We start from the raw sequence: 14,330 nt of genomic DNA on the forward strand, positions 1-14,330 counted from the left end.
TAGAGCCCACACACTGTGCCCACTCACCCTGCACCTGCACCAGGCCTGCCTTCCCCATTGATGTTGTTCCAGCAGGGGGCCACTCAAGAGAAGCTCCTCTTTTTTTATTTTTTTTTTTACTTTTTTTCATGGTTTATTTGTTTTTATTAAAAATTTCCATCTCCTCCCCTCCTCCTCCCCCTTCCCTCCCCTCCCTTCCACTCATACCCCCCCTCCCTCCATCAGGGTTCCCTACTCTATGTTAAGTCCAAGGTCCTCCCAACTCCCCCCAGGTCCAGGAAGGTGATCATCCAAGCTGACAAGGCTCATACAGAGCCCGTCTACGCCGTAGAATCCAAGCCCATCGCCATTGTTCTTGGCTTCTTAGTCAGCCTCCACCGTCGGCCACATTCAGAGAGTCCGGTTGATTTTGTTTTGCATGTGCATGTTTTGCCTGCATGTCTATCTGTGAAGCATGTGCTTGCAGTACCCACAGAGGCCAGCAGAGGTCATTGGATATTGGTAAATCACAATGCCGGTGCTGCAAACCATACTTGGGCTCTCTGTAAAGGGAAACACTGCCCTTAATCTCTGAGTTATCTCTCTAGGACCCTTAAAAAAGTACTTTACATGTATGTGAGAATGTAGAAACTTTTATTAACTTATTTTTAACAGATAGGCTGTCTCTGCGATACATTAATGTTTGCAGTAAATTAACAGAAATACAGTTTTCGCATATTCTCTTACATACAAAAAGTCTCTATAACATCTTGTGTTGGTTTATGATGATATCATCATAATATCGTCCAATGTTAGTACACTGTTATTAAGGAAAATTCAAAGTTCATATAAGAAGATGTGAAAAGCAGGACTGAAAACTGAATCCAGAGTCACAGATATGCTAGGCAAGTACCCTGTCACTGAGTTGTAACCTAAGCCCTTTAGTTCTTTTGCATTTTGAGACATAATCTCACAGTGTTTCTCTGTTTGTTCTTAAACTTGAGATATTGTTTCAGCTGTGTAAGTAGCTAAGCTTACAAGCTTGTAGCACCAGGCCCACTTGAGGTAATGGTTTTGAGTTGCATAATTTTGGAGGGGAATTTCTAAATGCTTTATGACGTGTCTATAATCATAACATAGAGGACAGTTTTACTACTCTAAGACTCCCATGCTGTTATTATCCCCTCTCAATTATTACTTCCTCATTTACAGTTCTAAATCATGATTGGGCAGTAGATTTTGTCAGGTTTTTCCCTTCATCTGTTTGATAAGTTGTGTGCTTGTGCTTTTTTTTTTACCATTTGTCTACTGATACAATGGGATGTACTGATTGATTTTTGAATGTTGAAATAACTTCTCATACTTGCAATAAGTCTGGTTAGATTGCGTTGCTAAATTTATTTGGCTAATATTTTATTAAGGAATTTTGCATCTGTCTTTGAGATATGACTCAGTAGTTTCTTTTCCGGTATCTGTCTCTTTTTGTTTTAAGATGATGTTAACATCAAAGAATGAGTAAGTAGGCCTCAACAATGCTAGATTTGGAGAGAACAGATCATAGAAAAATATTGAGATTGTTCCTTTTATGTCTTGTAAAATTACCAGTGAACACATTAATGAACAAGTGCTTAGTGTTAGGAAGGTAATAAGCATTGATTTAGTCTCTTTAATAGAAATGGGTCTATTCAGATTATGTGGTTTTTGTGTTGTGAGTTTTAACACATTATGTCTTGCAAGAACCCAGACCCTTTTAAGTTATTAAGTTTGTGGTTATAGAGTTGTAAAAATATTTTATTATGAGCTTATTTTATTTTTTGATATTATTTATTTGCCCCTTTCTCTTATTGTGATTAATTTTGTTAGAAGTTTATCAGTTTTATTGATTTTTGTCAAGGTACCAGTTTTTATTTTTACTGATTTTCTTTTTGCTTTTCCTGTTTTAATTTCAATGATTTCTATACTAATTTTTATTGTTTATTATTTTCTGCTCACTTTGGGTTTGATTTTTTTTAAAATTTACTTAGGCTGAAAGCATAATTGCTTTTAAATCATTCTTTCATATCTAGCTAGTACTCCTTTTCTTTCATTCATACTACTAATTTTTAATTCAGAGGTTATATTTTTATTTATATAAAATATTTAAAATTTTTCTTGATACATTAACTTATACATTATTTAGATGTGTTAAATATCTAAATATTCTGAGATGTCTCAATTATCTCAGTTATTGGCTTCTATTTTAATTCTTTTATGGTCTTAACATTCATTTAAATTTACTAAGTATGTTTTATAAAACTGAATATGTTTTATGAAACCTGTGGTGGTTTGAATAGGAGTGGCCCCCATAGGCTCATGTATTTGAATACTTAGCAGCGAGTGGCTCCACTCAACAGGTATTAGTAGATAAGACTTTGCTGGAGTAGATGTGACCTTCTTGGAGGTAGTGTGTCCTTGGCAGTGGCCTTTGGTATTTCAAATGCTCAAGCCAGGCCTAGGGTCTCTCTCTCTCTCTTCTTGCTTCTTTCCCATCCAGATGTAGAACTCTTAGCTCCTTTTCAGGCACCATGTCTGCCTGTGCACCAAACTGCTTCTACCACAATAATAATGGGCTGAACCTCTGAACCTGTAAGCCAGTAGCATATTTATTTATTTATTCCATTTAGTGGAGGAGTATAACTGGAGGTTTCTTTCCTGCCCATCAGTTCCCAAATATCCACTGTGAGGCTTAATATTAATTAAAAACTGTTTGGCCTATTAGCTCAGGCTTATTATTAAGTAGCTCTTACAACTTAAATCAACCCATTTTATTATTGTATGTATTGTCATGTGGCCATGGTGTTACTTCACATCTTGCTTTTCTGGAGACTGCTGGCATCTCCCTGATCCCATCTTCTTTTTCCCTTATCTTTGCTTAAATTTCTTACCTGGCTATATTATGTCTGACTATTGGCCAAATCAGCTTCTTTGCTAACCAATGGTAATAGAACATATTCACAACGTACAGAAGGGCATCCCACATCAGAGGAGGTGTGGCATGTGGTAGCCAGAAGAAGAAAACTTATGGGAGTCAGTTATCTCCTTTTATGTGGGTTCCATGGATTGAACTCAAATTATCAGATTTAACAGAAGCCACCTTTACCTGCTAAGGCCTCAAATAAACTTCTTTGATAAATTTCCTTCTTATGAAGGATGTTAAACCTAAAGTTAATACTCCTCTCTCCTGTCTCTCTCTAATCTTAAAACATATTTTAATTAAATATATTCATTTTTTTATTTGTATGTTTTGTCTATAGGTATGTATGTATACTGCATCTGTGTTTTGTTCCCAAAATGGTGAGGGGAAGGCATTGTAATCCCTGGAACTGGAATTAAGCATGATTGTGAACCACCTTGTGGGAGCTAGGAATTGAAACTAGGTCCTCTGCAAGAGCTGCAAGAGCTCATAACTTCTAGGTTATCTGTCCAAACACCTATCCTTTACAGAAAAGCCTTCCTTTTTAAATTTAAAATGAAGCTTATTTTTAAAACAACTAGCTGAGTTTTGTTTTGTTACACACTTACATATCATCTACCTTTCAATTAATATATTTAAACTGTAGCACATGAAATTATATTAATATAGTTATCGTAATGCATATATTATCTATAGCTAGTTCCATTTGCTGTCTTTTACTTTATGCATTTGCTAAGTGATTATTGCTGTTGTTTTTTTGAAATGAGGTCTCATGCTGCCCAACAAAACTTGAATTCAGTATGTAGTTTGTTAGAGCCCACAGAACAGGATCCATTCCACCTTGACTAAAGGTTCAGGCCTAGTCTTGTTCCTTTAAGGTTACTGACAGGAGATTTGATGTAAAGTGTGACTACTAATAGGATGTCTTTACATAGGGTGTGGTTACTTGGTGTTTTGGGTGTTAAGATGGTGCACGGAAGTGTATCCATTCTCCCTTGAATAAAGGTCAGAGAGTTTAAGCCTATTCTTGCTTCTTCAAGGTTATTTACAAGAGATTTGAAATAAGGTGAGGCTACTAACAGGATATCTTGACCTAGGGTATGGTATTAAGATCATAATCACTTTGTTCCTTGTATCATGATTTAAAAAAGTCTTTTGCTTCCTTCCCCTCTTTTGGATTGGAATATTTAAAGATCATAAGAAATAAACACAGGCACATTCAGTATTCACTGGGTTGTCCTCCTGATTCTAGCCTATGTCTCTTTATTTATTTTGTTTATTCTGCCTAATATTTCTAATTCACACACCCCTATCCTGGAACGTATGAACCCATGGAGGCTGGACCCCAGCAGTAGTACAGGATGATTTTGAATTTCTGAACCTGCTGTTTCCACTCTCCAAGTGCTGGAATTACAGACATGTATTACCATATTCTGACACCTTTACTGGTTTTTATTTAACATTTTATGTGGTAATATTTCCAATGCTATCTTACAATAACAGTTTTACATTTAAAACCTTTATTAGATTTCACAGAGTTTGCAATATGCATCTAAAACTAATCCAAGGGTACTTTCGAATAACACTATATTGTTGCTTCATGGATAGGACAAATAATACTTTACCATATTTCTATGTCTTACTTTCATTCTTGTTACAGAGTGATTTCCTCCAAGCCTGAAATATTCCATCTCCCAGGGAAGCTCCTTAAACTAGAATGTAAACAACCAAAAATAGCTTCAGAAAGTCCCTGAGAGTGACCAGATTCACTAGGCATCCCCTCTCTCCAAGAGTAAGCAACAAAGAGATCTGAAATTCACTTTCAGATGATCCAAAGGACAAAGAAGACTCTTAGACAAGCCAAGATTTAAAGAAGATTCTAAGAGGAGACTACCTGACTAGAAGAAGCAGAAACTAGCTGGGCTACCTTGAAGAGGTTTAGATGGACTCAGGCATTTGAAAAAGACACTCTCCAACTTGCTGAGCTATAGGTTGTAAAAGGTGCTCCAGGTTCCTACTTTTTGTAAGCCATCTCCCATGCTGGGGTGGGCATTGGCGATATAACTGCCTTTGAATCATTTCTTCTCCTGTCAGTAACTCTTTACTCAAATTCCTGTAAGTAAGCCCAATAAAATCATTGGTCCCTAAAGTTTTGTGGTATGTATACTTTTGTCTGTTGTAGAGTCCCTGTCTAGAGTGAGTGGACATGTATTGTATCTTCCCAGGAAAACTCTTGTCATATAATATAATTGACACCAAAAGAGAAAATTGACAGAAGAACGATGTATCGAAGAGAAATGAGTGCATGGCCCTGCTTATGGATAGCAAGGCATGTAACTGAGGGTGAGCAGACTGAAAGGGGAACATCTGTCGAGGATATTCTGATAAGTTGTGCTTTCCAGTACGGTGTGTGCTAATGTGCCTTTGTGGTACAACAGTGCTTGCATAGTTCTTTTTATGGGTAATGAGGCATACAAGTAAGGCTGAGCCATCAGGATTAGAAGTCTTTGTAGGATGAATCCCAGGACGGCAGATTTGTCTATGTAGTATTGGTGGCATGCCTGCTTGCTAAGTGAGGTCCACCATGTGAATATGGAGATACTCTGAAAACAGTTAAAGGTTTAGAGGAAATTTTGCAGTCTTAGAGATTAGTGTACAAGAATTGAGATTGCCTGCAAGCAGTGGTCAGGGTTATCTGGCTAATGTGTGTAGTTAGAAGTACATCTAAAGCTGAGAAGAAGGTCAAGCAAGAACTTGTTTGTTTAAGGGCACAATTTTAACAAGAAAGGGAGATGTAGTTGGCATCCTTTGTGTTGGCCTTTGATCTAGCAAGTAAATAGAAGGAAAATATGTGGCAAAAGCCATAGATGATATCCTGCAGGTCTGAACTTTAATAGAAATGGAAGGAAAAATCTGTGATGAAGCAAACAGATTAGGGTCTTAAAAATGGTTCCATACAATAAACTGTGGTAATCAGGAAATACTTAGCACTTGATTGCTAGAATTGGGGAAGACTTTTAAACAAGTAATGAAAGCTTGTCACAACCTGGCTTGTCAAGCTATGGGATATGGGAGTTGATGGGAGTGATCTGACTGCTATGGAGGCAGGAAAATTGAATAATAAACTACCTATCACTCCTTAAGGCAGAAGCTGAATAATCAGTGACAATATGAGGGAAATCAGTCCCTCTATTAGAAAACTGGTTTATCGGAGCTATTAAGCACACTTGGTTATCTCCATCTAAAATCCCCATAAATGTCCAGGAATGGAGCACAATAGAGGGGGAACAGACACTAACTATTGAGGGAACTAGGAATAAGAGATACTGTGTTTGAGGCCCAGCTCACAGAACATAGGACTGTGTTCACAGAGGTGTTAAAGAATAGGTTGATCCAAATGGGCAGTGGTGGTGCACACCTTTAATCCCAGCACTCGGGAGGCAGAGGCAGGCAGGTCTCTGTGAGTTCAAGGCCAGCCTGGTCTACAAGTGCTAGTTCCAGGACAGGCTCCAAAGCTACAGAGGAACCCTGTCTCAGAAAAAAAAAGAATAGGTTGATTCAACAAGGACCTCAAGGCTGTTGTGGAGCTCTAACAACTGTGCTGAGTCTTTGTTGGGGCTAGATATATTAAAAGTAGGAAAGACTTTGGTAGATCTAAGTGACATAGATCAGCATGTAAAGACAGTTGAGAAAGTGAGAGAGCAACCTAGAGGAAAGAAAAGGGCAAAGCGGAGGAAGAGGTCTATCTGGATTCCTCAAAGACAAATCTAGCAATATTTATGTTGAGCCAGAGTTGCTAAGGGAAAAATTATAGAAAGCCAAATTATGTGCTCAGGACCTTCTAGAAAGCTTTAAAACCCAAGGGAACAGTACTCAGAAGACATCTGTGATAAAACAATACAAGTGAACAAGATCAATTCTATCCCATGGGTGAATAATTTCCCTTCAGACTAAAGAAGATACATTTCCCTTGAGTTAGGGGCTATGTTAGGGGTCTGCCTTGTTAAGGACTCCCCAAATAGCCAGGTGGAGTGGCAACATCTAACAGCTACAATTTAACCACAATACCAACCAAGGGCCTCTTAGAGCCAGGAAGCCAGGAGGTATAGCAAGGAAGTGCAAGGTCATGTTTATCTTTTGCCCCGAGTAGGTCTAGGCAGATTAATTCAGCCCCACTGAGTTCATCAGACCTAGAAAAATGTAGGGAGGCTCCATGGAAGAGTTCCCAGATACAGAAATGTAATGGTTCATAGAGCATGAATAAGGATTATGGAGAGCAAATTAAGTCAGTGCCACCGTCTTAGTCACTACTGTATTGCTATGAAGAGACACCATGTCCATGGGAAGTCTTAAAAAGCATTTCTTGAGAACTTACAGTTTTAGTCCATTATTTTCATGGTGGGGAGCATGGCCATATCCATGGTGCTTGAGAAGTAAATGAGACCTACATCTGGATCCAGAGAGAGAGAGAGAGAGAGAGAGAGAGAGGAGGGAGGGAGGGAGGGAGGGAGGGAGGGAGGGAGGGAGGGAGGGAAGGAGAGAAATATAGATTGGACCTGTCTTGGTCTTCTGAAACTTCAAATCCCACCCCCAGTGACATACTTTATCTAACAAGGCCATACTTCCTAATCCTTCTCAAACAGTTCCACTCCTTAATGACTAAGCATTCAAATATATGAGCCCGAGGGGGATATTCTTATTCAAACCACCATACCTCTTATCCATGCTTTATACTCAGTTTTGATCTGTAGCAGAAACAATTGATAGAAACAGATAGAACCTTTTCATTTTGTATTAACTTTGCTTACATTTTATCATCTTCTTAGTTATGAGCTTCTGGCATCATCTGACTTGCACAGAACATATGACAACAAATTTGAGAGTGTTTTACCAAGGTTATCTTTGTAACCCCAGTATTTGTTTTGGGAGGGTGGCTCAGGATGTTGTCTTATCCTGCCCACCTTTTGGAAAAAGTTTTGTTATGTTAGTTGAATAATGCTAATTTCTGAGTGCTTTTCAGATTTGGAAACCAGCCTTTGGAGAGACAACTATATACAATGTTATTTCCTCCTCCTTTACAACTCTTCTGCAGCTAGGCTAATTGAAAAGGAAAAAAACATAAAATGGTGCTCAATATCGGTGAAAAAGGACACATCCAGAGACCATAAAAGTTACTGAATTAAGCCAGTGGTGGTAGCACACATCGTTAATTCCAACACTTGGGAGACAGAGGCAGGTAGATTTCTTTGAGTTTGAGGTCAGCCTGGTCTATAGAGCGAGTTCAGACCATCCAAGGCTGTAGAGAACAATAAAATCAACACATAGACAGAATGACCTCCCATACCACTTGACAGAAGTTAGTGGATGTGTTCTGAAACAGCCATTTCTTTGAGCTGTAATATGCTGTTGTTGTACTTGAGTGCTATTAATGGAGTGACAAACAGTGGGATTAAGGAAGCATTCTAAAATTCTAAGATTAACTCTTAGTCTTTTAGTTCACTTTCCTCTTACGAAAGGCTAGAGACAGTCAGAATTCTATATTGCATTTTCCACAGTGCAGATAGATTTTGTAAAACTCCATGTAGTTAGAGTCCAATAAAGTAATTTCTCAGAGGACAAGGCTGTTTTGATGAGAACAGAGTGCCCTGTGAGTGTTTCCTCCTTGCTCTTTCTGAAGTACAAGGTATTTTTCTTTTTTCCCATTTGAACTTCATGGTACTCTTTAAAGCAAAACCCAGGAAACTGTGGGTAACTCATTAGGGATGGATCCCCCTTAGACTTTTAAAATTCTTGTTAGTTTACACTGAAATTGCAACAATTAATCAATTACATGTTAAAGTTCTCTAGCAAATCTGGATCCTGCTGTGGGCCTCTACTATCAATGAACTGGGAAGTTTTGCATATGCCTGTCTGTCTCTCTGTCTCAACAGTTTGGAGAATCACAGTTTTCCCTGTGACTTCTGTGCTTTTATGGATCTAAAAATTGTTGATATTTAATTTGTTCAGGTTCTTTTCTTGTGAGATCAGAAACTAGAAGTTAAGACTATTTCTTTTTTAAATAGTGGGCTTTTTATTTTGGAATAACAAATGATTTTTTATATCTCCCTCTTTTCTCTCTTGTTTCTCCTCTCTGTGAGTCAGGGTCTTTCTACATAGCCCTGGATGTCCAGGATCTCTCTCTGTAGACCAGGATGGCCTCAAACTTGAAGAATTCTTCCTGCCTCTACCTCCTGGGATTAAAGTCATGACCCACCCTGGCCAGAGCTAATAGAATGCTCCAACCAGCGAAGCATGGATAGCCAAGACTGCGGGGTGGGGGGGTGCAGGGATTGAGACACGGAGGCTTCTTTTCAGGTGGAAGAACAGCAACCTTTAGTTTGCCCAGCAACCTTTTATACCTTTACTCCTTCTGTGGAGACCCACAGGACAGAAAGAACACAAACATCCTTGTCAATTACAGACCACAAAGAAGTTCCCCTGTGGGTCAGGAGAAGTGAGGGCAGCTAGATCACAACAATAGAACAATGTTTCTTTGTATTTGCTTGTTTCTTTACATTGTAGTTACAGTGTTGTTATGTATATTGTTCAGTGCACTGTTAACTTCCAATATACTATTATTGAATTTTAGGGCATCAGTCTGTAACATGTCTCAGTATTCAAAGAATCTTTTTCTCCTTTCAAGCCATGTTAAATTCGTTTCTGTTAAATAATCCCTAGAAAGATCAAGGTTGGCAAAGCGAACTGGCTTTGCCAGTGGCAATAAAAGGTGGTGCCTCTGAATTCCCGGTTAGTATTTGAGTGTAATAATTCTTAATCATGACCAGATGATCAGGATTTAATTGAACTCTGCTATCTTCATTTAAAATTGCATTGCTCTGAAACTGGCGTGTGAAAAAAATCACTTTTTTTCCAGTCTAATCTTTTTTTACCTGCAATGACTAATAATTTTTACTATCTGACAAAGTTTTGGATTTTTTGATTGTTTTTTTTTGTTTGTTTGTTTGTTTTGTTTTACCATGGAATGATTTTTGTCTACTCAAATTTTGTGTATGTCTTGATGTTTCAACAGAAGTTGATCTTGAATATCTGAGCCTTCTACATCCTTCTCCCAAGTGCTAAGATTACAGCTGTGTGCTACAATATCCACTTTATGTGGTGGAATTTAACCTAGAATTTGGTGCATGCTAAGCAACCATTCTACCAACCTCACCATGTCCCCTGCCTTCAATTACTTCCTTATTTCATATTGGGTAATATCTCCTTTTGAGGTCCAACAATATGATCTTGTGAAGATGTATATTGTATTGTTTTGTCTCTTCTGGCAACTACATTTTAGTACAGATTAATACTTTGATTCCAGGTTTGTTTTGAATCACATGTCTTTCTTACTTCAGGTTGGGATTGAGTGACAATCATGATTGCTAGTTGGAGCTGGTGGGCATGGAGTTGGATCTTACTTTGAGACACCCATCTCTCCTCCATGTTTCAGACTTATATGTTTATATCCTTTATCTTGCTTCTGTGACTAATACGGAGGGACTGAAATATTGTTGGGCATGATGAGCACTTAAGTATTGATGTGTTTATTGAATACAGATGTAAGATTTTAGTGGGTCTCTGAAAAGCATGCCTATTATGCTGTTTCTTAATATAAATGGCCTCTAAATGACATAATATTGTATTATTTCTTGCAGATTGAAGCGTGGCGGTCCAGCGGAGATTGAAAATAACCAAAAATAGCCTTTTTCAAATGAATCAGTTTTAATAAAGGGAGCAAGTGGGGTACACTTACAGAGCCAAGGTTCCAGCAAAGAGCAGAGAACCAAGCGGAAGAAGGGAGGGGCCTACCCAAACCAGGTTCTTTTAAAGGTATGTTTTGCCACTGGAGTGGCCAAGCCCCTCAGACAAGGGATTGGTCAACTGCCCCAACAGCAGATGATGAACACTCACAACCATCTTCTTATAACAGGGTTTTGGAAAATTGTTCTAATCGGATGATTTAAACAGTGTCCACTGGAAACTCACACGTAGTGCCCATGTTAATCAAGTATCAGAAAGGAGAAAGATAAAAGAGGAAACAAGAGATATAACAGAATGATATGAACTAGTAAAGAAGTTGTATGTTTCTACCTTCAATAAGTTCGTATATAAATCTGAATATAGTGGATCCTGATGAAGATGTTTTAGCGGCTTAACAGCTAAATCCAAATTTTGATTCAATTTTTATTTTCTTTTTAATTAATAAACACAAAAGTTTTGAAAAGCAGTTTTATAGCTTCTTAATTTTTCCTAATTAATCAAATATTCATTAAGTATCTCTAGTAATCAGGGAAAATAGTAAGGCTTATAATTTTAGCACTTAGGAAGTTTAAATTTTTTGTTTACCTTTCTTTGATTTGTTATATTTAAACTAATTAGCAAAATAAGCAATACTATAATAGAGTTCTTTATAGAAGCCAATAACATAAATAGTAGATAGGTAGGTAGGTAGATAGATATATGCCTGGAGAGATAGATAGATAGATAGATAGATAGATAGGTAGATAGATAGATAGATAGATAGATAGATATGCATACATACATACATACATACATGCACACACAAACTTAGGAGGATTTGATATCAAAATTATGTAGAAGGAAATGTCCTAGAAAAACTAGAGCACCACACAAAGTAGAGGAATCATTTGGGCACAGGTTTTTCATTAGACAAATTTGGATGATCTGGAATTCTTGGTGCAGAACTTTGTTGGTTCTTGAAAAATGTCAGAAGATGAAAATGCTGCCCCAAATTTAGAAAGAAAAGACTAGACTCATGAGTGATGGAGGAGGGTCATCTGTCTATGTGTTACTCTCATTGGTTAATTAATAAAGAAAACTGCTTGGCCTGATAGGTCAGAAGATAGGTGCGTGGAGTAGACAGAACAGAATGCTGGGAGGAAGAAGGCAGTGAGGCAGATGCCTCAGGCAGTCGCCATGACTCTCCTCTCTGAGACAGATGCAGGTTAAGATCTCTCCTGGCAAGCTACCACTATGTGGTGCTACACACATTAATAGAAATGGGTTAAGCAAGATGTGATAATTAGCCAATAAGAGGCTGAAACTAATAGGCCAGGCAGTATTTAAAAGAATACAATTTGTGTGTTATTATTTCTGGGCATAAGCTATCCAGGTGGCCGGGAGCCAGGTGGCAGGACGCAGCCCACTGCTTCTTCTACACATGAGGTTTTTGATGTTGTCAAAGACTTTACTGGAAAATAGACTAGAGACCATCCATGTTTTTTTTTAATTTATAGAGGAAACCTTTAATTAGGCTTGTAGTTTCAGAAGGTGAGTCCGTGGCCATTATGACATGGGAATATGGTAGCAGGTAAGCAGGCAGGTGTGGTGCTGCAGCAATAACTGAGAGGTTACATCCTAATCTACAAGTAAGAGGCAGAGAGAACTAATTAGGAACAGTATGACCATACCTCCTAATCTTTTCCTAACAGTCCCACCTACTGGAGAACAAGTGTTCAAATATTTGAGCCTATGGGGGGCCTTTCTCATTCAAACCACCACACCCATTAGGTATGTATGCATGCATGTTAATTGTTTTTCTTTTGAAATTGGAGAAAATAATGTATACAGTTTCTAAGTGTACACCACAATACTGTTAACTATAATTATTATGCTGTACAGTAGATATCTAGAACTTACCTATCTTGCATAACAGAAACTTAACCTGATCAATATTTTCCCACCCCTGCCCAACCCTTTACAATAACTCTCCTATGCTCTGTTTCTATGAATTTCACCAATTATTCCTCTTCAAATTAGATCATACAGTATTCCCATGCCTGGTTAGTTTTCTTAGCATAATCTTTTCTAGGTCTAACCATGTTGTTGCAAATGGCATGATTTCCTTCTTTATTAGGGTGGAATATTGTGTTGCATGGATGCCCAATGTTTTGTTTATTTACCCTTAGACTTTTAGATTGTTCATTGTCTTAGCTAATATAATAGGCATCTGAAAAACATGTCTGAGATTCTAACTTCAAATCCTTCAAATATATATATATATATATACGTAGATCAAATTGTTGGATCATATGATAATTCTATGTTTGATATATTTTAAAGAAACTTCATAAAACTTTCATAATAAGCACCATGGGAATGTATGTTCCTAACTTTTACCAACTATACAAATGCTGCATTCACCTGTTACAATTGTTCGAAATATTTTAACACACATCTGATTGTTCTTTTCATTTTCATTTCCTGAGAATTAGTCACAGTAGAAAATGTTTTCCATATGTAATAGCCATTTGCATGTCTTCTTTGGTGATAGTTAATATCCATCATATCTCTGGCTACATTTAAAATCACATCACTTGGTTTTGTTACTATTTATTATTGGACCTTGGATTTTCTTTTAGATATACAATTTATGACTTCTAGATTTATTTTTTCTAAACCCATCAGTTGTGTTTCCTATTCTGTCACTGGTTTCCTTGCTGCATAGAACCTTTTGTGGTTTCAGCCAGAATAATCTCCCTCATGAACACTGATGCAAAAAATATTCAATAAAACACTAGCTAACTGATCTCAAGAACCAATCAAAATACATCCACCATGATCAAGTGGGTTTCATCCCAGAGATGCAGAGATGGTTCAACATATGGAAATCTGTCAATGTTATCCATCATATAAACAAACTGAAAAAAAAGCACATGATCATCTCATTAGATTCTGAAAAAGCCTTTGACAAAATCCAACACCCCTTCATGATAAAGGTCTTGGAGGGGTCAGGGATACAGGAACATACTTAAACATAATAAAGGCAATATACAGCAAGCCTACAGTCAACATCAAATTAAATGGAGATAAATGCAAAGTGATTCCAGTAAAATCAGGAACAAGACAAGGCTGTCTACTCTCACTATATCTATTCAATGCATGAGTTGTTGGCCAAACAGTGTTGTAATTTAAAAAAAAATTAAAATGAAGAAATAAAATAAAAAAGAAATGAAAATTTTTTAAAAATTCAAAACAATAAAAGACTATAAAAAAGCAAGAAAGAAAACTAACAGAAAATAGGAGGTGGGGTTTCCAACCACTGAGTTTGGTAATGGCTTCCTGGACATGTACAGGTAGCAAGAGCGAGACCATCCATGTTATATTCTGGGCAAACAATTTATATTTTGTTCATGCCTTAATGTTTTGTGGGACACTCAAGTTAAAAATTGATAGATTTATTAAATTGGTGAAAATGTCATTTTCTTTTTTTGGTACTGGGGATTGCATATAGGATTTTACATGGACAATCACTGTACCACTGCGCTTCATGCCTAGAGAGAAGACATTGTAAGGCATCAGCAGGGTTTTGGATAAGATGAAGTTTAAGGTTGGGCAT

This window comes from Arvicola amphibius, chromosome X (assembly GCF_903992535.2).
Source record: "Arvicola amphibius chromosome X, mArvAmp1.2, whole genome shotgun sequence".
NCBI lineage: Eukaryota > Metazoa > Chordata > Mammalia > Rodentia > Cricetidae > Arvicola > Arvicola amphibius.